Source organism: Magnolia sinica, chromosome 2, assembly GCF_029962835.1.
Source record: "Magnolia sinica isolate HGM2019 chromosome 2, MsV1, whole genome shotgun sequence".
NCBI classification, from domain to species: Eukaryota; Viridiplantae; Streptophyta; class Magnoliopsida; order Magnoliales; family Magnoliaceae; genus Magnolia; species Magnolia sinica.
In genome coordinates, this window is record NC_080574.1 from 64,262,138 (window position 1) to 64,288,853 (window position 26,716).

The window sequence follows — 26,716 nt, forward strand, 5'->3', positions numbered from 1 at the left end:
AGGTGCTATCCTGATGCAGCACGGGAAGTCGGTGGCTTATGCATCTTACCAGCTCAAGGTCCATGAGCTGAACTACCCCACGCATGATTTAGAGCTGACAGCAGTTGTCTTCGCACTGAAGGTGTGGAGGCACTATCTCTGTGGGGTGAGGTTCGAGCTCTTCTCTAACCATTAGAGATTGAAGTATCTGTTCTCTCAGTCCAAGCTGAACATGAGGCATAGGTGTTGGATTATGATTTTGATCTTCAGTACCACCCGGGCAAGGCGAACATGGTGGTGGATGCCCTCAGCCGTCAGCTACGAAGCCTGATGGCGCACATGATGATTTAAGAGTGGAAGATGCTTGAGGATGTGTCTGCCTTTGACTTCGAGATCGGCTTGCATTCTTCTATTATGCAGTTCTCGAGCCTGTCGATTCAACCCTCTCTCGTCGCAAGGGTGATCGAGGCTTAGCAGGCAAATGAGTCAATGTAGAGTTATCAGGCAGAGGTAGCATCTGAGAGTCAGTCAGATTGGTATATTGGTTCTGATGGTAGACTTCGCTTCAGAGGCCAATTATGTGTCCCGGATATTCTTGAGTTGCGTAAAGATCTTATGACTGAGGCACATCGATCGTAGTTCTCTATCTACCCTGGCTCGATGAAGATGTATCGCGATATGAGGCGTCAATATTTTTGGGCGGGGTGAAGCGCTAGATCGCTAGTTTTGAGGTCGAGTATGACACGTGCCAGCGTGTCAAGGCCGATCATCAGAGACCCCCCGGTCCCTTGCAGCCGTTCAGTGTCCTGTTGTAAAAGTGGGAGCACGTATCTACTGATTTTATCATGGGTTTGCCAAGGACTCAACGCAGTCATGATGCCATCTAAGTTGTCATGGACCATCTGACGAATTCGGCACATTTTCTTACGATTCGTGAGACTTGGCATTCAGACCAGCTCGCCAGGCTGTTTTTTGATGAGATCGTGAGACTGCACGATGTTCTTGTCTTGATCATTTCAGACCGAGATCCAAAGTTCATGTCTCAGTTTTGGGAGAGCTTTTAGAGAGCGATGGGCACTGATTTGTAGCTCAGCACCACGTATCATCCACAGACTAATGGTCAGACCGAGAGGGTTAAGTAGATCCTTGAGGATATGCTTTGGGCCTGCACGATTGATTTCTCGGGTAGCTAGGACGAGCACCTACGATTGGCTAAGTTTGTATACAATAATAGCTATCAAGCGACCATTGACATGACCTCTTTTGAGGCATTATACGATAGACCGTGTAGATCTTTGAGTTATTGAACCGAGGTTTGAGAGCGGCGTCTCTTAAGTCCCGAGGTTGTGTAGCAAACATTAGAGGTCATTGACATCATCAGGCAGAGGATGCGCATAGCTCAGATCTGGCAAAAGAATTTTGCTGATCATCGACATCGCCCATTGGAGTTTTCTATTGGGGACCATGTGTATCTCAAGATCTCACCCATGAAGGGTGTGGTTTGTTTTGGAGTGAAGGACAAGCTTGCCCCAAGATTTATAGGACCTTTCGAGATCACTGGGCGCATTGGCACCATGGCCTATCAGCTGGCCTTGCCATCTCAGTTGTCTGGCGTCCACAATATTTTTCATGTCTCTATATTGAGGAAGTGTGGGTAAAACATCGTTCTTATTATTGATTGGCAGCCGTTGGAGATTCGTGAGGATGCTTCTTACATTGAGCAGCCAGTTTGTATCGTTGATCGAAAGGAATAGGTCCTCCAGACCAAGGTCATTTCCTTGGTGAAGGTGTAGTGGGGCTATCATAGTATGAATGAGGCGTCTTGGGAGCGTGAGGCAGAGATTCGAGAGCGTTATCCCCATCTTTTCGATGTTTGATTGTATGTTATATTGTGTTTTGAATATATATGATGTTATGTTTTCTATTCCCTTATGAGTTATGTTAGCTGTGATGGTATTATAAATTTCGAGGATAAAAGTTTTATTAGGCGGGGAGAGCTATAAGACATGTATCCTAATTCGTATTGTTCCGTGTACTCTCACGATCCTTCCCGTCAAATTTCGGTGACCCGTAACCTATAATTGACATTTGTACACAACCTTAAGTCGTATCCCATAGATCTAAGTTAGTTCAATCCAAGACTTGTACCATTACGATCGCACCGTCGCCGTGGTTCTAACATTGCATCTTATATACCGATCCGATACCCTGGCCAAGAGATGTGGGCCTATATTCAGTTTAAGAAAACACCGCGCATTTGCAATCTCAAGAGAATCTCTATATCATGTCCCATCAATCAATCAATCAATCAATCAATTAATCACCTTATGTCAAGTACAAGAGCAACGTCAAAGTCAACTCTCTCCCTCTCTCTCTTACACACCCATATATATTAAGTACATCTATCAACTCACATCCATCACTCACACCCATCACCTCTCTTACAACCACCCATTCTCTCTCTCTTTCTCTTCACATTTTTCAAGCAACAAAGAAGTGGTGGATGTCCAAGCATTTTCAAGGAGAGAAAAGTCTGTATGTGTGGCCCACTTCCCATTCCAAGATCCATCATCCTAGCCCTTCAATTCTCATCACCTTTCATCAAAGTGAGAACAAGGAGATTGGCATTCCATTAGACCAAGAAGATCAAATGGTGGGTGCTTTATAGGCTTTGATTTAATGCTTTGATGACGGACCAAGTGAGGCCTACCGATTGATGGTATGGATCTCACTTTGGACCCTAGGTGTATTTGATGACCTACCTTGATTCTCATGATCATTCCATGATGGGGCCATTCTCCATGGACCCCATCATGATGTTTATTTTCCTTGCTTGAATAAGGTCATCTAGACCTTGCATTTTGGTGGAGAAAGGATCTCCACCGTTGATTTTGATCGGTGGGCCCACATGTAATGGGACCCACTTGATGTATGTTGTGATGTATGGAAGAGAGGGCCCATAGTACCGGTCTCTCCATCACTCGATCTCTCTCTTTCTCTCTCTCTTTTTCCTTGTTGTTGGCCCTAAAATGTATGCAATTTATCCAAGTCGTCCACCTTCGTGGGACCCACTTGATGGACGAGTTGGATCTACACCATCCAGGCCATATGGGCCCTACCTTATGGAGATGGAAGACACAAATATCAGATTTATCCAAGTCAAGTGGGCCCTGTCCATGTGGGACCGACCTTAATAATGTATTCACACCATCTTTTTAGAGTCCCTGGATGCTGGACGTGGGTTCAGTGAAGTGGGAACAGATAGTGGGATGTACAAACAGTAATAAAAATATAAGCTTACATTAAGGTTTTTGGGTGGGCCACTCATGCAGGCCCCAGCTTGATTTTTGGATTTGATCCACACCATCCATCCCTTTCCCCAGCTCATTTTAGGCATTGAGCTGAAATATGAGGCCAATCCGATTTTCTGGTAGGCCATGTCATCAAAAACAAAGATTTTTTTTTTAGCGTTAAAATTCATTAAGGCCCACTCTAATGTTTCTATACATTGAAACATGCTAAATATTAGTCTCGTTTGATCTGTCATGAGTCGTAGAAACCAATGGATGGAGCCGATCCTTCTGATGCGGGCCCCACCTAGAAGATACAACAGAAAAAATAAGCAGTTGCAGGCACTGCTGATGCAAACGTCAAAAGGACACGCAGCAGCGTCCTGCTGCGCTCCTGTGTTGCTAGACGGAAGGGCAAGGACCATGGGTCCCAGTCATAATGCATGTGTTTTATCAATGTCATCTAGGCATTTTGCTGGACCGTCCATTTGCTGGACGACTAGTGGACCCCACCCCTGATGGATGTGTCCAAACCGTCCATCCTTTTGACAAGCTCATTTTAAGGCTTGAAGCAAAAATAAGAAAGATCAATTTATCAAGTGGACCACACTGCACAGTGAGGATTGGACGTCTACCATTGAAATCCTTTGGGAGTGCAGAAGTTTTGGATCAGTAGGAAATTTGTTTTTCCTCTTAATTCAGGTCTGTGTGACCTTATGACCAGATTGGATGAAATCTTATGGTGGGCCTTGGGAATCTTAATGCAGGAAATCATTATCACCACTTATATTTGGGTGTGGCCCATTTGATATACATGAGGCCCATTGGTGTGGCCCATTTGATATACATATGGCCCATGTGATGTGGCCCACTTGCCATATGAGGGCCCATTGTAATGTATTCAAGGCCCATGGGTTATGGCCCATTGCAATGTACATATAGCCCATTGGTATGACCCATTGGTGCGGCCCACTTAATGAATATAAGGCCCATGTGATACGGCCCATTTAATGTATTTAAGGCCCAATGGGATGTATATAGGTCCATTACAATGTGTGATTTTATCGTGGTATATATAATGATGTTTATAATGGGCCATACCTTGGAAGCAATGATGGTTTGACGTCCACATTGTAAGAATAATGTTGGTTAAATATCCGCATTATAACTCTCCCTAAGGCCCATTGATAGGCCCATACTTGTTGTGTCTAGGCCATTTAGGCCCATCTTCTTTGTGAGGATAGTTCATCACCTTATAATATGCTTAGTATAATTCCATGACTCTTGCCCGTACGCATCATATATGTTTGATATGAATAGTGATTGATCATAGCATATGCCATTGGGCAGACCATTCATGGGACTCCTTATAAGACGGAGTGCCCCACATTATCGCACGGTGCGCGTATGATTACTGCATGACTGGACGGTGTGACTCATACATCTAGCATATGTGTGGCATGATCATTGTATGCTCTAACGACATCAGGGCCGTGGCCTCCACGGGCACATTGTGGATGACTGGATTAGATACTAGAAATATTGGCTCTAACACTGTGAGCACGTAGGATGTCCTTGGGTGAAAATCCCACAACCTTTTTGGTACCATGAGATGCTCCAACATCTAGATCGAGTGAATACACGAATGCCCGAGTGTCGAATACCAGTAGGTCACGTCTCCCATTGTGTCGTAGTCGGTTGGAAGGGGGTGTGGCCTTATCTGCCTAAGTGAGGGGGTTATAAGCTAGGCTAAGTTTGACCAGTTCGCAAATAGGTCCACTATCGATGAGCCAAGTAGGTATTGGCAGACTACTGGTCAGGCGGATAGTGTGGTCTCTTCCACTCTCTGGGCTGTGTGGCTAGGGAGGCGGTAGTCAGTGTGGAGTGTACTAGACCCCGGTGATATCCCAGTGAGGAACTGTACTGATATATGTACTTGATGAGGACTGTCATGCTTACATTGCATCTCGCATATGACATTCAGCTACGTAGGCCTTACATTGTATGGCCTTGGTATGGCCAATAACATTCATGCCTTGCATCGTATAGCCTTGGTACGGCTGATAGTATTCATGGACTTACCAGCATATTTCTGCATTACTTTGATACTGGATACTTGGCACTTGCCTTATGCATACACTTATATCACCCTCTAAGCTTTTATAAGATTATACATGATCGTTGCATGTAGGTGATGTTGGATCGCAGCAGTTAGCGCGCATCAGATTATTTTAGAGTATTTTAATCACCTTGTATTTCTCTTTTCACATTGTACTTAAAGTTTTTGATATAGTGGATATGTGGTAATGTTGTTTTGTGACTTGGTAATGCTTGTGGTTATGCTTCATTTCCTCCTTGTAGAATCCCAGGATCGGAATCTGGCGTACAAGTGCCGGGAGCCGAGAATGGGGCACTATGGAGGCTGTCGGTATCGGATTCAGCGATCAAAAATTTTGTGAGCCTATTTTTCGAGTTTTGGGCATGACAGTAAACTTCGTAGTCAAGTTGAAGGTATTAATCCACTAATTAAAAAACTTCTAAACATTAAGATCCATAGGTGTATAGTGTAATCTCGGCTTATCAACATTAAGATTCATTTTTTTATTTTATGATATCATTGGTAACCAACAAGAGAATTCATGACAACCAAAAACAAAACTTGCCTCAGAGATCATCTTTTCATTCTTCCAACTTTTGATTTTTCATTAAAAGTAACGCCAAGGAGGGGAATCAAATCCTCACCTATAGGGAGCAAACCTATGGTAAAGACCAGTCTCCCAATACTTTCTGAATGTCATCCTTTAGGAATCGAACCTTCACTTGTAGGGAGCAAACATATGGTAAAGACCAGTCGCCTAACACTTTCCGAATGTCATCCTTTAGGAATCGAACCTTCACCTATAGGGAGCAAACATATGGTGAAGACCATTTGCCCAACCCTTTCCAAAGGCAGCTGTTCTTATTTATTTATTTTTTTCTTCAATTCTAGCATGATGGGAAAATTTCTTAGGCTGGTTCCTTTCATGCTTAGTGATAACCAAGTAATCCTTCAATATTGAACTAAAACCTCAATGTGTAAGGGAGATGTGACATGTGAAATCATAATTCAATTAATATTTAAAACTTCTAATCATGGATTAATAATTCAAACTTAACTATGGAATCTATCAAATAACTAAATCTAAGAGACGTAAATCCCCAACACTCCATATCGTATACTTCTCAAATCACGACTATCCTTCAAAATCATTTCGAATTCGCAAGAATTTTCAGAAAATTTTATAAAAATTTTCACAATTTTTGCTTAGAACAAAGAAGATACTGATTAGGTAACCTAATCTCCCACCCCAACCTAAAATCTACATTATCCTCAATGTAAACAGAAATAAGTTTACAATGCACATGGGACAACGAAAGTAAAGGAGAAGTGATGGAAATATAGTACCTAGACAGAAGAATCAAGAGGCTTTTCCACAAAGATCTCAGCATGAAAGCAAGTCAGCACAAGAGTGAAAGAAAACTATCTGAATAGAAAGTAAACTAACCTAATGGCATAATGTTGACTAACCTAGAACAGCATAAAGCAAACTACCCTAGTCCTATGAAAGCAGTAAACCTACCTATACCTCTATCAGACTAGGAGATAAATCCTGGTAAACAGGATCAGTCGAAGGCATGGACATGTCATCTGCATCAAATTTCTCGACAAATGGCTTTAGGCGAGGTCCATTCACTTTAAAATCATTGCCATTGTCTGGATTCCAAATCTTAATAGCCCCATGAGGATAAACATTGATAATAGTAAAATGGCTGGTCCAACAAGATTGAAGCTTACCCGGAAAGAGATATAATCAAGAATTATACAAAAGGACTTTCTAACTAGGCGTGAATAATTTCTGCAGAATATATTGATAAGAAACACATTCTTCCAATCCTTGTAAATTCTCGAGTTCTCGTACATGTCAGTTTGGATTTCTTCAAGTTCATTCAACTGAAGTTTGCGTAGCGAGCCAGTGTTGTCCAGATTGAAATTCAGATTTTTGATCACCAGTAGGCTTTATGTTCCAACTCCACAGGTAAGTGACAAGCCTTTCCATAAATAAGTCTAAATGAGACATTCCAATAGGGGTTTTAAAAGCAGTATGGTAAGCCCATAAGGCATTGGTCGATCGAATTAACCAATCCTTACAGTCAGGGTTAACCGTTTTCTCCAAAATGTGTTTGATCTCCTTATTGGAAATCTCAGCTTACCCACTTGTCTGTGGGTGGTATAGGGTGCTCACCTTATGAGAAATACCATAGTTCTTCATTAAACTCTCGAATAGCCTATTACAAAAGTGTGAGTGCCCACCACTAATGATAGCTCAAGGCATTCCGTATTAGGAAATGATGTTCTCTTGTAAGAATTTAATAACCGTGTGATGGTCGTTATTCCTACCTAGATTGCTTTGACCTATTTAGTGACATAGTCTACAACGAGCAAAATATATAGATTTCTAAAATATTGGGGGAATGGTTCCCTGAAATCGATGCCCCAACAATCAAATGCCTCTATGATAAGAATGGGATTTAGGGGCCTCATATTTCGACGGGACAACACTCCCAATTTTTGACAACACTCACAAGCTTTGCAAAACTCATGAGTATCCCTGAATATAGTGGCCCAGTAAAAGCCACACTGCAGAATCTCGGTCATGGTCTTTTTAGTAGAAAAGTGATCACCACAGGCTTGTGAGTGACAGAAGGAGATGACACTCTGATGCTCATCATCTGGCACACATCTCCTTAAGATTTGGTCTGGGTAATATTTAAACAAACATGGATCGTCACAGAAAAAGTTGCACACCTCGGTGAAAATTTTCTTCTTATATTGCACAGTCCAATGTGTCTGTATGAAACCTGTGGCAAGATAATTAGTAATATCAGCGAACTGAGGTGAATGGGAGACTCTGAACAACTATTCGTCCGGGAACATATCATTGATATGTGTCGTCTCAAGGGAATCAGAGAGATCAAGGCGAGAAAGATGGTTAGCAACTACGTTCTTTACTCCCTTTTTATCTTTTATTTCTAGGTCAAATTTCTGGAGTAGGAGGATCCATCTTATCAGGAGGGAATTAACATCATTCTTAGACAGAAGATACTTAAGCGTTGCATGATCTATGTAAATAATGATCTTGGATCTGATCAAGTAAGACCTAATTTTTTCCAAAGCGATAACTATGGCTAAGAGTTCCTTTTCTGTAGTTGAGTAGTTCACTTGGGTAGGATTTAGAGTCTTACTTGCATAATGAATAATGTAGGGTTTCTTAACTTTTCTGTGGCCTAGAACCGCCCCAAGAGCATAATCAGACACGTCACACATAAGTTCAAAAGGAATGCTCCAGTCGGGTGGTTATATGATAGGTGCACTGGTCAACATGCCTTTAAGCTTAGTGAAAGCTTACTGACATGGCTCAGTCCACTCGTATGGTGCATCCTTTTGATGTAGATTACATAGAGGATGAGAGATGAGACTAAAGTCCTTTATGAATCTTCTGTAGAACCCGGTGTGTCTTAAGAAGGATCGCAATCCTGTATGTTCTTGGGTAGAGGTAGGTTAGAGATAGGATCGATTTTTGCCTTTTCCACCTTGATTCCTTTGGACGAGATAATATGTACAAGGACAATTCCCTTATGAACCATGAAATGACACTTATCCCAATTAAGTACCAAGTTCTTTTCTTCACATCTTTTTAGCACACATTTAAGACTTTCTAAGCACTCGCAGAAAGATGGACCGAAGATAGAGTAATCATCCATGAAGACTCTAGATATTGCCCCACCATGTCAGAAAAGATACTCATCATACATCGTTGAAAGGTGGTAGGGGCATTACATAGTTCGAATGGCATCCTTCAATACGTAAAGGTGACGTAGGGACATGTAAATGTAGTCTTTTCCTGATCTTCAGGGGCTATCTCTATCTGATCGTAGACCGAATACCCATAAAGGAAACAGTAATAGGAATGACCAGCTAACCTTTCCAAAATCTGATCAATGAAGGATAAAGGAAAGTAGTCCTTCCTCGTGATGATATTCAACTTCCTGTAGTTAATGCACATTCTCTAACCAGTAGTAACTCTAGTTAGTAGGAGTTCATTATTGGCATTGGCTACAATTATGATTCCAGACTTCTTAAGAACACCTGAGTTGGACTCACCCATTGACTATCAGATATAAGGTACGTGATACCTACATCCAATAGTTTAAGAACCACGGCCTTAACCACGTCTTTCATCTTTGGATTTAATCTATGTTGTGATTGCCGAGAGGTCTTCGCATTATCCTCAAGATAAATGTGGTGAGTACAAATCGAGGAGCCAATTCCCTTGAGGTCCGCAATCGTCCATCCAAGGGGTCTCTTATGCTTAATGAGAGTAGATATGAGCATACTCTCTTGTTCTTTCTCCAGGTAGGAAGAAATCACCACCAAGTATGTCTCATTTTGACCTAAATAGGAATATTTCAATTTAGAGGGCAAAGGTTTTAGGTCTTCGGTGGCTTGAGGTTAGATGGTAGAGACACTTCATCAGTTTGGGGCAACTCTTCAAATTGTGGCCTCCATCGATTAACTTTAAGTACCGTCATAGTATAAAGCATGTCACACGTCTCCCTAATCATGTTATCATCAAAATCATGGGAGTAGGCCAGGCACGTCTCTAGAGGATCAGAAGATAAGGTCAAAGGCAAGTATCAATTATGTTAATGTCATGGAAATTATCATCATCCTCTAACCATCTGCCTGTGTTGAAAAAGATATTCATTTCTAATGTCATAGTCCCGAAAGGCATAATCATGACACCATTCCTACAATTGATAATTGCATTTGAGGTGGCAAGGAATGGGCGACCAAGAATGATGGGAATCTGAGTGCTGATCTTACCGATGGGTTCGGTATCGAGGATAATAAAATCTACAGGTTAGTAAAATCTGTCAACCTAAACCAACACATCCTCAATTATCCCTCTTGGTATACGAACAGAGTGATCAGTAAGTTGTAGTATGGTTAGGTTGAGTTTTAATTCACCCAAACCTAATTGTTTGTATACCGAGTAGGGAATTAGATTGACGTTCGCTCCTAAGTCAAGAAGTGCATGTTCAATTCGATAGTCCCCGATTACACATGATATAGTTGGGCTACCGAGATCTTTGAATTTCTGCGGCATATCTTGCTTTAGGATGACACTCACTTTCTCAGTCAGGAAGATTTTCTTTTGAACGTTTTGCTGTCTTTTGGTCGTATATAAGTCTTTCAGGAATTTGGCATATGAAGGTATTTGTTTCAGGGCATCAAGTAAATGAATGTTGACCTTCACTTGTTTCAATACCTCTAGAATATCCTGAGAGATAGAGAGAGGTTTTGGTGCAACCAACCGTTAGGAAAATGGAGCAATTGACTTCCCTTGAGGTTCCGATTCTAACTTTGGTGGGGCATGGCTAGATCCATCTTCTTTATCCACTTCTAGGTCCTTAGGCTTTTCAGCCCCAACCGGAATGGTTTTATCAATGATCTTCCCACTCCTAAGAGTGGTGATGAATTTAGCTTGCTCCATCTGAGTTGAAGAGCTTGGGTCGCTAACTTCATATTGCGGTTTAGAATAGAGAAGAGGTTGAGCTGGGAAGCTTCCCTTGTTCCCAATCATATTTTCAACCTTAAGTCCTTGTATCGCTTTTGTAAGGTCTTGAAAGGCTTATAGCATATCATGATTGAAAAGCTCTTACATTTGAAAGTGTTTTAGAATCAAATCCTCTTGAGGTTTCTCTTTAATTAGAATTTGATTTAGGAAACCTTGAGGTGTAGCAGTTTGTCCCTTCCTCCAACTGAAGTTTGAATGATTTCTCCAACCAATATTGTATGTGTTAAAGGTGGGCCCACTGGAAGGTCTTTGGTAATTGCTTACGACGTTAGATTGCTCATTTAGTACCTCTTGAAACGTAGATATAGTTGGGAAATTTTCAGTAGTGTGAATGTTACAACCACAAATACCACAAACAATTTCTTTAGCCTTATCCTTCTTTAATTCCATGGCCTCGAGTTTCCTGGTAAGATTAGCCACTTTAGCATTGATATCATCATCCTCTTTCAGGAGATACATTCCACCTCTTTCCTTGAAATGAGTCGGCCTAAACGTAGTACTTAGTTCAGGGGAGATGTCTCATGATTGTGTGTTCTCAGCAAGCTTATCAAAGTAGTCCCACACCTCATCAACACCTTTATTCATAAACTCCCCATTACATATTGTCTTGACTAATTGGCACATGGGAGATGTTAGTCCATCATAGAAAAAGTTCGTGATGCACCACGTTTCAAAGCCATGTTGTGGGCATGAATTGACAAGATCCTTGAACCGCTCCCAACATTGGAAGAATCTTTCATCTTCCCTTTGGGCGAAGTTCATGATCAACTTTCTAAGGGTGTTCGTCTTATGGTATGGGAAAATTTTCTTTATGCACTCCTTTGTCATGTTATTCCATCTGCCAATAGATCGAGGTTGTAGTGAATGTAACTACGTCTTAGCTTTCTCTTTTAAGGAAAAGGGAAAGAGTTTTAACCTGACCGTGTCATCAGATACGTTAAGAAAGTATAAAATAGTTATGATCTCATCAAACTCTTTCAGATGTAAATATGGATTTTCTAACTCAAGTCCATGAAATTTAGGAAGGAATTGGATCACCCCTAGCTTGATATCCATATGTCCTGCATTCTTAGGAAAAACCATGCATGAGTGCATACTCACCCCCACCGGTTGTAAATAATCTCGTAAAGTACGAGGCGGGGGTGCTTGATGCACCTCATTCTCATCTTGGATGTCCTCCACCCTAGGTTGGGGTAGAAGAGGTTGGTTTTCAGTCATCACTTCTATTAACACAGGGGATCTCGAGCGGTGTCTAGTCCTACGATGGATAGTCAACCCCTCAACCAATCCTCCTTTAGTCAAGGGACGTCAAGTGTTGTCACGAACCCACTTGTGCATGAAACACTCACAGCCCTTAACACAGATTCTAAATTAAATCTAAAAAGAGAGAAAAGAATAGAAATCTAGGAATAGAAAGAGAGAGGAGTTGGAAAGAGGTTACCAGATGAGAAGTTCCTAAATCAAGATCCTTCAAAATAAAACAAAACAAGTCAGTTTCTAAAAATAGAAAGTTCTTAAAACTTAAAATAGAAAGTAAACTAGTTTCTAAAAAAATAATTCTAAAAAGGAAAATAGAAAGTTTATAAAAACAAATTAAGAAAGTTTTAAACCTAAATTAGAAAGTAAGTTAGTTTTGAAATTAAAAGAAATCTAAGAATTAGAAAAATTTTAAAAATAAAACCCTAGTTCTAAAATTAGAAAAAGTAAAGAAATTAGAAAGAGATTACCAAATTAGAAGTTTCTATCTTAGAATCCTACAAAATAGGAAAGTTAAGTTAGTTTGTAAAAATCAAAATAACCTAAACCTAAAGTTAGAAAATCCTAATCTTAACTTATTTCTAAAACTAGTCAATTTTAGAAAAACATAACTGTCAATCCCCGACAATGGCTCCAAAAACTTGTTCACACCCCAAGTATAGGGTTATGGGTTATGATGTAGTAATAATCTCGATAAATCAAAGTCGAATCCACAGGGACTGAACCTTATACGTAATCTGAAAGTAACTAGAACTAAAACTAGAAGAAGATGAAATCTAAATCAATTGAATATGAGGGAATAATGGTGAAAAATTAATTTAAAACTTGTGAAATTCAAAGGTAAGAAACTAGGGTGCCAAGGATCCACTTGTAAAGATCAGGGAGATCTATGCTTGATTCATGAACTCAACTGGACTTCGAGTCCCATCTTTATCTAGTTGGAAGATATATCACTAAAACTGTAATATCCCGAAAATGTTCGTGCAAAGACCCGAGCACCACCTCAACTAGAATTCTCTTTGGTCTCAATCCTTTAGAAGTTAAACGTGAATTAACTAGCGCTAAACTCGATTACTTGTGAAATTAGCACCAATCACTTTAAAGTCGATCTATAAGACCCAAAACCTATAGAATCGTTAACGCTACGTTACCCTGAAATATAGGATTCAACTCTAAACCCAGTTGCTCTCGGGAGTACTTTGAAACTTTACATCGGACCTGGACCACGCATCGAAAGTCTGATAGCGATGAACTTAGACAATTATGACCACCCTGTTGGGTTTGACAATCACCTCAAAAATCAAGTCTAGATGATGTCCTGAGATGATTTGCTTGTGTCCGGAGTAAAGAGTGTGAGAAAGGTGAAATTCGCTAGAAATTAAATATGAATTTAAGAAATCTGAGTCGTGTCGCTTGCGCGCCGATTTTAAGCATTCTGACTGTTGGATTCTGACCCAAATTCACCCTTGGATCAGGGAAGATGGCCCACACATGTCAGAGTGCTTGTGGCGCTGATCGAGTTTCGGTGACCGTTGAATTGAAATTGGTCTGCCATGAGCGATCTGGAAACCCGATCGGACTGAAAACTTAACTCGCTTAAGATCCAATATTAGTGAGCTTAAGTCCGACCACACTCAGAAAAAGGATCTCCCGAAATGCTCCATTGGATCGAAATACACTTGATTTGGTTATAACCTAAGTATACCTTGGCCCTGGGGCTAATTCCATCAATTTTAGGCCTATATAAAGACCTTAAACCCTTAGTCTCAAACTCCATATGAATTTTCCAAACCCTAGCTAAGAGAGAGAGAGAGGAAAGGAGAGAGAAAGAGAGAGAGAAGTTGGTGAATCATCTTGGAATTCTTTCCAGTTACCCTGCGTACCTAATCCATCACATCTAAATCATTATTCTGGTTATTCTAATCTCTTTTTTGGGTAAGTCAATTAAACCCTAACCTATTTTGGGGCTTAGAATAGTCTAAGTGTTTGATGTAGCTAATCTGCTTCATGCCTTAGGTTATCTAGTCGCTGTTGACGAAGACTTATCGTCTAAATTAGATCTGTTCCGCACTTTCTGGTTTAGGGTGCAGACTATATTCGTATAGCTTATGGTTTTTAACACTTTCAATGTTAGTTAATGATTTATTACTGAAGTGGGTGTCATTTCACATGCCAAATGCGATATCTGTTTCGTTTTACGTATATCGATAGTCTATGTTGTAAGTAGTGTGATTCATGTGTTTGTTGAAATATTTGTATGCATTTGGAATTTGGCATTGTGATTGCCATGATTAATTGTCGTAGGAATATGATTGCTATTTATGCAACAACTCCTTGTCAAAAGGATTTGCCCTAATATGTACTATGGCTAACATATGTGATATATGTTGCCAAGTGCAGTCTAAGTGTTTGTGAAAATGTCTGAATGAGTTCGTATTTAGTAAGGTGTGAATTATGAGGCAGTTGAGATATGAAATCCCAATTACCTTACTTATGTATACTATTTCCTCCATAAAATGCTTAGTCTAACTATCCATGTTGACTGTGTATGATTTCCTCCATGCAAGTTGTTAATTTTACCACTTTGCTTATGAAATGCATGTGTATGGATTCTCATTATCTTGCATCTTATAACATGTTTGCTATTATGGTTGAATGTGTATGGGGCCATGTTATGGTCCAAGCAATCGGTAATAGGCATTGAGATCGTGACTGAGATTCATTCGTCACGTAGGACGTGTTTGATGAACCCGAGTCGTATTAGGGTAATCAACAGTGGTTTGGCCACACAGAGTGTTTGCGCACTTCATGTTGTTCAACTCAACGTGTGCTCGTGCTAGTCGAGCTCATCAAGTGACTCGATTTGCTCGATGGATGTTCACCATATATGGACGCTACTGTTTGAATCTAGGGTACCAAACTTACCAATGCAATCCCGTTAACCATGGTACCTTAATCCGCTAAGACTCATGAGCCGGGCATGGTGGTATGGGACACTGTGGTCGAGCTGTTGGCCTACGCTGGGGTGACGAGCCTCCCCGTAGTGACCAGTGAGTAATCTAGACTCGTGAGCCGATTATGGTGGTATGGGACACTATATTCGTGTTGTCGGCCTACATTGATTGGTGACGAGCCCTTTGTAGTGACCTCGATCATACCTTGATACTGCATTGAGGCGACGAGCCTTAGTGTAGCAACTAAGGTATGACTAGGTATGCATTGATTGGTGACGAGCCCTTTGCATCGACCTAGAACTATAATATCGTATGAGATTGTCTAGGACTGACGACCTTAGAATGGATCACTGTGTGGGAATTGATATAGGAAAGGTACCTTAGCTTCCCAATCTTACTGTATGAAAAGGACTAATAACAACTTGGTAATCATGTTCATGTACCGCATTGCATGTGCCTTGGCGTTGTGGAGCACTAAGAGAGGTTGTCATGCGTACCGTAAGATGAAGACGCTGAGGGAGTGCAAGTGAGGGCATGCATCATTTCTACATACATCCTTACATTAACAACAGTAATTAGGAGATGTTTGATTTTATTGCCTTATCATTACTGCTTGATTGAATTGATAACATGTTAACTTTTACTGTATAGTTCCACTGAGTTGATCACTCACTCCCACATTCTGGGACGATGTTTCAACACCAACCAGACTGTCTTAGATGCAGATGATGATGCGACCCTCGAGGCAGAGCAGGACTGAGGATGATGAGGAGGCGTTCTCCTCTATGCAGTTCTTAGGCGGGTTCATGTGAGCCGTGTCATGAGCTACGGGGATTCAGGGTTATTGTTGCAATAGTTTACTTCGTTTTGATACTTGTATTTTGAAACAAACACTTGTAATTATGACCTGGCAGAGCATACATATCTCAGGCGCTTATATACATACATACATACATATATATATATTTCTTCAGTCTTTCGCTTGCATATTTCACCTGTCCTTGGATTATGTTTGCAGTTTTGGCTTAATCTACTTCATGTTTTATGCACTAATACAGACAACATACACTCATCATTACATATGTTGCATAAGTGACGTTTTCAAACTCGGGAGCTGAGTTGTGCTCAACCCCCAAATTTCAGGGCGTTACAAAAACTGACTTTGAAATTCCTTTGATCTAACTTTCAAGAGATTAGAGGTATGAGGATTAGAGTTGATTCCATCATAAAATCATGCTCGTGAGATAAAGTAAACAATAGAATTAAACCAATCCACAATCAATCTGAAAGATGTATGAATGTTAGGAAGGATTCCATCATCTAACCATTTCTAAGGGGTAATGGTGAATAACAGGGTTTCCTGTCTTCACAATCAAAATAAGGGAAAGGAAATACTCAAAGCCATCACAGTTCTATTGTAATTTAAGCCACAATAAATCATTAAAAACTAAAGGCATTCCTTATAATCAAACTATAATCAAAATCAGTTCATAACATGAATCAATGACCATAGAATACTACCCATCATGCCACAAGCTTCACCTCTTAGCCTTAGCTAAGAGGTTTGGCTTGACATGATTAGGCTAAATCTCCAAAAATTTATAAGAAAATAGTAAAAAAAGCTGAAAAATTCTAAACTCTCTCTCTTTCTCTCTCTTCCTAGACGTCCCAAGATAAGATCTATGCTTTGATGCCTCCTCTCTCCATGTTTTCTCCCTTTTATAGTAGTGGGGGGTGGTGATGGGGTCAGAGAAGTCGGTCAAATGCCAGGTTGGAGTTGGTGGCATTGCGTATACAGCTCTTTACGCAGGTCCCTATTTTGGTGCGGAAGATCTTGGAAATCGACTTACGTTGGCTCGGATTTGTGGTGGCTAACGGTCTTAGCTTTATAATCCAGATTCATGAACAGGGTTAAGACCCCCCACCCCACCCCCCCCCCCCCCCCTCTGCATCTACTGGATGGTTCAGATCACAGATCTAACTGTGATTATGATCACACAATGGCCCACAGAGGGTCGGAAGACATCCGCACATTGCGTCTATGAATCTTGAAGTCGGTGGCTTCAGTGGGGCCCATGATCTACATCTTTAGCGAAATCCACTCCATCCATTAGATATGGATTGAAAATTCATGGAGATGGATGGTTTTCAGATCAAATTATGTGTGGCCCACAGGATTTTCTTTCATGTCATCCATTAAACGTAGTGGACGGTCGGAGACACATCCTGGCCGGTTTTCGGCGAAGTTCAGCCAGGGTTTGGTTGGCGGTGTCTTCTACTCCCACTGGATGGTCTAGATCATCCTGTTGGATGATCGTGGTGGCCCACATCATGATCTTAGACGAACAGCATGCGGCGGGATTTCAAATTCACCTTGGATTTAGAGAAAGGTTTGGTCTGCAACCTTTGACTGACTTTTTTAGTCCGGTAAACCTCCTGTGCACGTGTGTTGTGCACACTCACATCATGTAAAATGTGTCCCACCTTCATGTTTCGAGAAATTCTCTCCATTTTTCCAGTTTTCCATTCAATTTAAACGGTTGAGCCCAACTTTTAAGCATATCCAAATCTCAGGTGGGCCTCAAATCAGTGATTTAGTAGCTGATCTGTCCATTAGGCCACTTCCACAAAGATCCAAGGGTAGAATTTCGATGTATATAGTTAATTTAGGGTCCTCAGGCCAGATATGAAGTTTCAAGCTAAACAGATGGTGAGAACCTTGTAATCTTACATTTTGGATGAATTTCAGGCCTCTTTAGCATGAAATACTTGATTTTCTCAAATATCGGGCGTGTAAATTCTTCAATCTTGGTGCCATGGAGTCCATCTCTTACCTTGGTGCTTCTTGAGCATTAAATCCATGCCTTTAGTATTCTTTTCAGTCCACGCTCATAAATTTACCTTGCAACACAAACATGATTAAAATAGGGCATTAAATAATATCATGTTCGTAAAAGCAGGTAATAACTAGGGTTTAATATGCAATATTCGACCCTCAACATGTGTCAATGTGAATCATGGCCATGAATGGGATGATTCTACCACAACTCTTGAGGTTTTGTGGGAATAACTATGACCACTAGAGCATCCAAATGAAGGTTCTCTTTAAATCCATAGAGTTACCTGATCTTGTGGAGAATGGCTATACCAATCTACCTATAGGTGAGACACATGCATTCGAAGGCCTTCCAAACAAGGGAAGAAAAACTTGTTGCATTAGGTGCAACTGTGCAAGTGCTTAGACCTAAACTAATCACCCTCTCAATCAACAAAGTAGCAATGATAAAAATAGAGACAATGGAGAAGAAAATAGCAAATCTAACATCTCTTATTCACTTTCAAAACCAAGATGCATATATCACGTTTAACACAATACGCATATTATTAACATAATCATCTATACTAAAACTGGAAAATAGGAAGACTCTTGTCACTAGTCGATATGTGTGTAACTTATGGACTTTGGGAAGTCATATTTACTTAAGGGTCATTTGGATGCATGCAAGTTTCTAAGTTGCAAATTGCAAGTGACTTTCAATTGTAAGTCACTTACAGGGAAGTGACTTCTCAGATTTTTTTTAATAGGTGTGTGCTTAGCAAAACTCTATATTATATGACGCATTCTGATATCTTAAACTTTGGATGATATTTTTGATCTTGTATGTGCATGGGTGGATGTGAGTCTCGTGAATGATGTTGAGTTTACTTCATCGTCTACAGTGGGGCCCACTGTATCAATAATCTTGATTGCTACAAATGGGCCCACTATATGGGATGCTGAAACAAATAAAAATGTCGACTACTATATTGTTCATAAGAGAAGAAATGGATAGATAAATTGGGTCTTTTAGCAAATTTCTTCTGTTCATTTTGGGTTTTTATTTTAAAAAATTTGTATGCAATCTATTTTATTCATTCTGGTTTATTTGTAAACTCTTTTTTACTGCCTTGCCAAGAAAGGATGATTGAAATTCTGCATTTTCCCCAGAATTTTATCACTGATCTGGGTTTTGTCATTTTTGAAGGTCAAGATAAGATTACTGATTTTAAGATGAAGTTCATGGACATTGACACAAGCATCTTAGAATTCTAGAAGCAGAGTATCATGCCATTGTAAAGATGCCATCGGTTGAGTTCTTAGGGATTTGCGAGGACCTCAACAGCAATGGTGATATTGGTTTCATCATCATCATTGCATGAGTTATTATTGAGATACTTCCATAGACATAATATTGTGTACTGAATTCACCCACCATCCATTGGTTGAAATCTAAATAGAATGTGTAGGGATTCTTGTTGGTTGTTTTATACTAATGTCTAACATTCATATCAATAGTTATAGTACAATATCTATCTTTTGGTTTGGGGTGATTGTAGTTGTAATTTCAGTGACAAAGGAAGGAGTGAAGTTCTCTACCAGGGGTGATATTGGAACTGCAAATATTGTTTGTTAGCAAAATACCTCTATGGACAAGGTGTGTTAGATATTGACTGTTTTTCCCCCTTTGTGAACAACCTGAGGCATTTCTCTCCATTTAAGTGATTTGTTTTTTTTTTTTTTTTGCAGTGACATATGACCCAAACTGGTCTGCACATCTGGATTGGGCATATTGCCAGTTGGACTGTTGCTTCAATTCATCTGTTTATTGGTAAAATTCAAAATGGTTTGTGGTGTTCGATTACCATTTTATTTTTTATTTTATAGAGCAAACACTACCAACTGTGCTACAAGTAGGTAGTTGTAGTCAGTTCCTACCATTTAATTTGTTTAAGCATGTCATGGTTGGACTGGAATAGACCATTGTTTTGATTTAGACCAAACTGCTGAGAGAAAGGTCGAGTGTTAGGATTTAAAACATTAGTATTCAGTATATGACAAGCATTATAATTGCCCCATATTTTTCATTCCACAACCTACTTCTCAAGTTCCCTAGCACGTGCATGAGCCTTCCCTAGCAGCCCCTCAACATTTACAGTCCCCTTTTGCTACAGGACAGGAAACCAAAATAGGACAACATTTTAAAGTGCAGGCTAAAACAAGTGAAATCAAGGACATCACTTGAATGCTACTGCAGGTACATGCGAAGAAATGATCAAAAGGGCCATACTTGCCACGGAATTGGGAGTTCTAACATGGTAGGAATCTGAATTTTAAGGCTATATATGTTTCCTTTTATTTGCAGCTTGGTTTTGAGTTTTATGATCAATTTTCATAAAATGTGTGTGAATTTCAACATTAAGTGCATGTTTTTGAAATCTTTAATTGCACATGTAATCCTAAAATTTAAATGATCCAAATGACTTTTAAGATGGATTTCCATGAAAATATATATGAATCTCCATGAAATGTATGCTTTTAAAACAACGTTGAAATTCCAGGCTCTGCTTGTTACTATATATGTGCAACCTAATGGTCTTTAATAGAAATTATGTCACCTAATTCAAATTCAAAGACCAGATCATTCTAGAAGTTGTGCACTCTATGGTAAAAATCAGAGTTCCTAGATAACTTTTCTGGTGAAATACATATATTGCTGACTGTAACAGGTGAAAAATTTACAAAGAAAATAACATGACTTGGGAGTTATTTTTTTAGAGATGTTCTTTTCAAATAAAAATAAATTCAAAACCATTAACATCGAACATTTACGCATTTTTCAGAAACTGAGTTATTTATTTTCTTCTTTCTGTAAGTTATAATCTTTGTCTAACATCCTTTGTCCAACATCAATGCAAATCAATAAAAGGGAAAGAAAGGGGAAAAAAAATCAATATTCCAATTAATCACATGACTAATATTCTTTCCCATCCTAGGATACTTGATGTTTCTTTGAATGAGAATCAAGAGAAAGCTTCTAGACCAAACCTTTCTTTTGCTTATGCAAGCAGAGAAGCTAACAAGATTGCCAACACCCTAACTAAAGTTTTAACTTGTAAGATTCTCTTTTTATTGGGGATATGCACTTTGCTTTGGATATTCTTTTACTCTTTAATGAAGTTTGTGATTATCTATCACAAACTAAGAGAATAAAGAAATCCCTAGGCTTATCAAAATTCTATGTGTACTAATTGGGTAACAATTTTTCATAAAGATAAGGCACATCATTTTAAATATAACATGGATAATCCCATGATCTTTAAGTTCCTAGATGCAAATGATTGTGCAAATGCTAAACATGTACATTGTTCAGGATATGCTGCATCCGCAAATTGTACATCACATATACCATATCAATATCCCTTCCTAAATGGATAGATATGTCAATGGAAATGCATGTAATCAGTACACCATGCATATGACGTCTCCATTCATTAAAAAATCACTTGGAATATGGTATCTAGATACAACACAAATACACCATGGTTGTCAATAGATATGATGTATGGACTTTACCTCCAGGTAAAGGGTATAATTGGTTATCAATGGGCTGTGAACGAGCCTCACATTTAAACCCATGTAAGACCAGAGGCAAGTTTCTCAAACTATCATGTAACATCTCTCTCTCTCTATGTCTCTCTCTCTCTCTCTCTCTCTCTCTCTCTCTCTCTCTCTCTCTCTCTCTCTGAGCAGAGGCAAGTCATCTCAAATTGTCATGTTAGTGTTGAAATGCTTCCACTTTAAGATGCCTTTGGTTTTTCATGCTATATCATTACATGTTTATTCAACTTATTTAAACAACATTAGAATCACCTCAGTTTTGGCAATGTACACATTCAACTTTTTTCTTGGAACCATTCAACCTTATGAAGTTGATTTCATGGTCCATGTTTTGTCTTCCCGATGCATTTATAAAATAGAACTAATTAACATAAGTTTTATGAAAATTCAGTAAATAAAACTTGAAATAGTTAATACTTGAGAACTCAGAACCCTTTTGTGTGATTCTTCCAGGGATAATTGTTGTTGTGAGAAATCTCTTTATCATCCTATCTATGTAAATAATCTATGTACTACTGGTCTTCTCCTCTTATAAGCTTTGTTTCTTCTTGGCTATTAATTATGATGAGAATGACATTAGATGGATATAATTTGTCACATAGATTGTTTCTTTTATAGATAAACTTTTGAAAATTTTGTAGCTTCCTTATGATATTATATACTATCTTTTGTATTTAACCTCTTTTGGGGCATATAATGAATGATCTATTATTATTCATTTATTTTTTGTTACTATTATGAATTTCTTTTAGCTATTGTTTTTTATTACTAATCTCTTATCTGATCTTCGACAAAGAATAATTGAACATGTAAATCAACTTATCTGATCCCCCCTCTTTTCCTTCTTGTGGAAGCCTTTCCTCTATTCATGTTTGGTTTCTATTTTTCAAAACATCCTGGTTGTGTCAAAATATTATTCGAGGATTACATTAAAAAGATTTGCAGAGCTGTTGTGCCTCAGTTTACACTTCTGTTACCTTCACTTTGTTGGAAACTATTCATATATCCTCATCAATGTAGCCATCTACATATGCATGTGTATGTGCACATTAGTTCAGCTATTCTACAATAGTATAATCTTTGTCATCTCAAGGTGTGCTTCCACGTTCTTGCAGATTCTATTAGAAGGTTTTATATCTTCTTTACTTTAGAAAAATAAAAGATAATACCTTTCCGAGTCTCCACTTGTAAGTTCAATTGTTTCATTTTTTCCCCAAGTTCTGTGAATCCCTTTTATCTTTTTGTACATGACTAACAAGGAGAATTGCTGGACTAAATTTGGATGATTAATAAATCTTTCTTCTGATTTTGGGAATAGTGGCACTTGGTGGTTTAAATGCTTCAAGGTAAGTGAACCTTTTTGTATCCTACTAAAAGATCTCAGATTTCCATCAAAGCACCTTTCTTGAAATTTAGATTTTCTATATGATGCTTGATTGAAAGAAATGGAAATTTCTTGTTTGGCCCAACGCTGTACTGCTGGGGCTCAACTTTGGGTAGGCCTTAAAACTTTATCAGGTTGGCCCCACTATTCTTGGATTAAAATTTTAAAAAATGTATTCTCATGCATTCATATCTACAGGCTAAGATACTAATCCTGACATGCATAATTTGATTTATGCATATCAACAAGGGTGTTGATATTCACAGGCAGCAAGTCATGGGCTACCCGGTCTTTGTCGAGGTTGGGAATGTCATGATGATCACGAGGGCGAACCTTGTGACGCAGGATGGTTAAAGACGGGGCTTGATTTCTTCCTTTGTCATCTTGAATTTTGAAATTTGATTTGATGGGTGTCTTGTTTTGAATCAGATCCGTTGAATATGTTCTCGTCTATACCTCAGGATCTTAATTTCATTGATCACACTAGCGACATCGGATGGGAGGAGTATGCAAATCTTTACTTAATAATAATAATAATAATAATAATATTATTATTATTATTATTATTATTATTTATTTCTTTTGAATTTGTTGGGCATTGAAATTGGATTTGTTTTTGGGTCCTGTAGATTTCGAAGGGTGAAGCCTATTATCATCAATCCAGGGCTGTATATGGCAAATAAAGCAGATGTCTTCTGGATTACCTAGAGAAGGAGTGTTCCGATTGCATTAAAACTATTTACAGGTGTAGAATGCGATCTTGCCATTGATTTAGATCTTATTTATCCTTCTCTTGAATTTGGAGGGTGCATTTGGATGCTTAGTTGCACTTGGTTGTGAAAATTCAGTTAAACATGGAGGAAATGACTAAAAAGGAGGTGGACTGTTTCTTCTCAGGCTGCTTAGTTGCAGATTGTTTCTTGTTTCACATTTTTCTTAATCAGCTTCTTCTTTTTCTAATTCTGCTTTTCCTTACTTTGTTATTCTCTTTTTTTTTTCCCTTTTTTTCTTCTCGGACTGCTTGGAAAAGAGCTGAGGAAGAGGAGTGAATGCGAGCAAGGGGTTGAATTGCTAGATTTCAACACCAAGCAGCTTCCTGTTCCACCTTGTTTTGTTCATGAGCTTACTATGTCTACCAATTGAGTTGGATTTTGAATCGTAGTCACCCATTCAAGAACTAGGCCCCTCACCTACCCCCATGTGTTTTTCCTGACAATGAATTCAGGCTAATCTGGTCATCATGCATTGGTGTCACACCTTATTTGCAAGAAGTTTTGGATTTAAATTGTTTATAATACGATATGATTCACTCTTTGATTGAATAGATATACCCACTATCATTTAAAACTACTGAGAATAACACATGTTCTGTACCATTAAAGGAAATGCATGACAATAGCCGGGGTTGCTTTGTTTAAAGGAATGGCTTTTAACACTTGAAGTGGAAACATATATGAGATGAAAAATGTTAACATAGAAATTTCAATCCCCACAAATAGTGCGGGTTCCCCACATATATTTACTCTATATCAGACCGACCACAAACGATATTTTGGGAATCTAAAAAGGTACAAGCGATCTGCCATGTGTCTAACTCTTTAACTCCAAACTCAATTTGTTGCGATAAGATGGTTGGTACACATATGCACTAAAATAACGTGCAGGAGACAATGAATCAAAATTAATTGCAGGAGATTGGTAGACACTCAATAAATAGTTGTGGGTTCAATTCAACAAAATAAAGATTAGAGACATTACATCAATATAAAAAATGAAAATTAGACCATCCAACATGATTTCCCCCACTTCGACTCAAATTGCGTATTGAGTAACCCAGTTAGCCACTGAGTAAACCCTGTGGGACCCATTGATGTATGTGTCTTATTTATGTCGACCATCTATTTTATCACTGCATTTTAGGCGATGAATCCAAAATTAAAATGGAATCCAAAACTCAAGTAAACCACAAGAAATCCACCACTGAAACTTCAGACAAGGATGAAGGTAAAACATAAATATTAACTTGATTCAAAACTTGTCTAGCCTCTAAGAAGTTTTGGATTTAGATTGTAGTTTGGATAGTAGATTTCATATAATATTCACTATTATTTATGTTATATGGCTACGGATCAAATCTAAAAGGCGTCTCTATGGGTATGGATTTTATCCGTAGCCTTTCCCATTTTACTCCCACACTTATGACTTAGGGGCGGCCGGGAAACCACTGGTAAAAGGTTCTGGCTACCAGTAAAACCTTTATCGACTGAGCCTTTGCTAGGTGTTGCTTGACAGCTAGTAAAATCTTTACCTGTGGTTTTTTAGGCCTTTGCCGGCAGTTTTGACCTATTTGTTGTTCTTGGGAGTGATGGATTATTTAATTTCTATAGGAATGATGAATTTGTGGAGCTCGTTCACCTGTTTATCGAAGACAACCCATTTGGTGAACCTATAAAGCATCTGGTTGAGTAGCTTGTGATGAGAGCTATTGAAAGTGCGGGTATGTTACAGGAACTAGCACAAATTGCATTTTTATGGGAAATAATTCTATCTAGAAATGAATGTTCCATCTTTTTTTCTTCCTTATTGCCATTTATTTTGTATATTCATGCCTATTCCTTATTTTGGCGCTAATTTGTTGAATCTCCATTGGATAAATGGTTGTCATGGCTTTTTGTGAAATGCACGTCATATCATTATTCAATAGTCCCAGCTATTTGGAATTGGCTATTGAATGCGTATGTTTCTTTGTGCTTATTGTGGTGAGCATCTTCTTTGTTGCATCTCATATCTAATGAGTGAACTATGACATTCTATTTGAAGCTCAACTTCTAAGAACTACTCAAGACCACTTACAAATATTCAACACCAAGATGAAGGAACAAATGAAATCACATAAGATCCCTGAGCAGGTGTTAATGTCATCCACTTTAAACTTTATTAGCTCACTTTTCTATTTATTTCATAGGCTATTTTGTTTCTTAATTAGTTTCCATACAATATTGTTATATTCACAGGTTGTGTTTTGGAAGTGGATTACCCCAAAGATGTTGGGGCTAGCCACACAAACATCAGTATATCATTGGTCAATAGAAGGTAGTATTGCATTTTTCTTATTGTATAAGGGTTCTCTTGAACTTTGTTCAGTTTTTTGTTTTTCTTTTTTGATAGATCAATTTATATTTCAATTAGGAACTTTCATTACGTTGTTGAATTACTAGCTATGAAATTTACAACACTTTAACTTATTTGATAAAACAACTAATCTGATAAATAACCAAATAATTACTATTGCTATGATTCATCTGAAAAGTGGCTTGTCTTGGATGTGTGCATTGATTAGGCAATTAATTTTCATTAAAAAAAATTCATGAGAAATTCCAGCTAAAATGGTGAATGGTCGTCGAAAACGCCGACGATTTTGGCCATCACCCTTAGCCATCGGAAACGCCGACGGCTTTATTCGTCGAGGATGCCAACAGTTCAAATCTGTCGATGAGCAATGCCGATGCCCTTTCCCGACGGACTGTGTGATGGCTTTTAACTGTCAGTGAAGGTCATTGCAGATGGTTTTTAACAGTCAGTGTTGTCCTATTTTTTGGTAGTGTCTCAATTGCTTAGAGTATTAAAATCTCGATTACAAATAGTTTGTAGGACGACCAACACCTAACAGATTTAGGCAGGACAATATTATTTCATGACGTCTTTGAGATCCAAATATCAAACTTAGAAAGAGA

General features: G+C 38.8%; 1 non-coding gene and 1 pseudogene across 1 annotated transcript; both read left to right on the top strand.

Annotated features, from left to right (window-relative positions):
• Positions 1-26,079, top strand: part of LOC131225635 (probable protein phosphatase 2C 39) — a 52,616-nt pseudogene extending 26,537 nt beyond the window's left edge.
• LOC131238141 (small nucleolar RNA R71) lies at positions 11,622-11,728 on the top strand. The gene has a single exon (XR_009167553.1). It is a non-coding gene; the product is annotated as a small nucleolar RNA R71 (small nucleolar RNA).
• Positions 26,080-26,716: the final 637 nt, after the last annotated feature.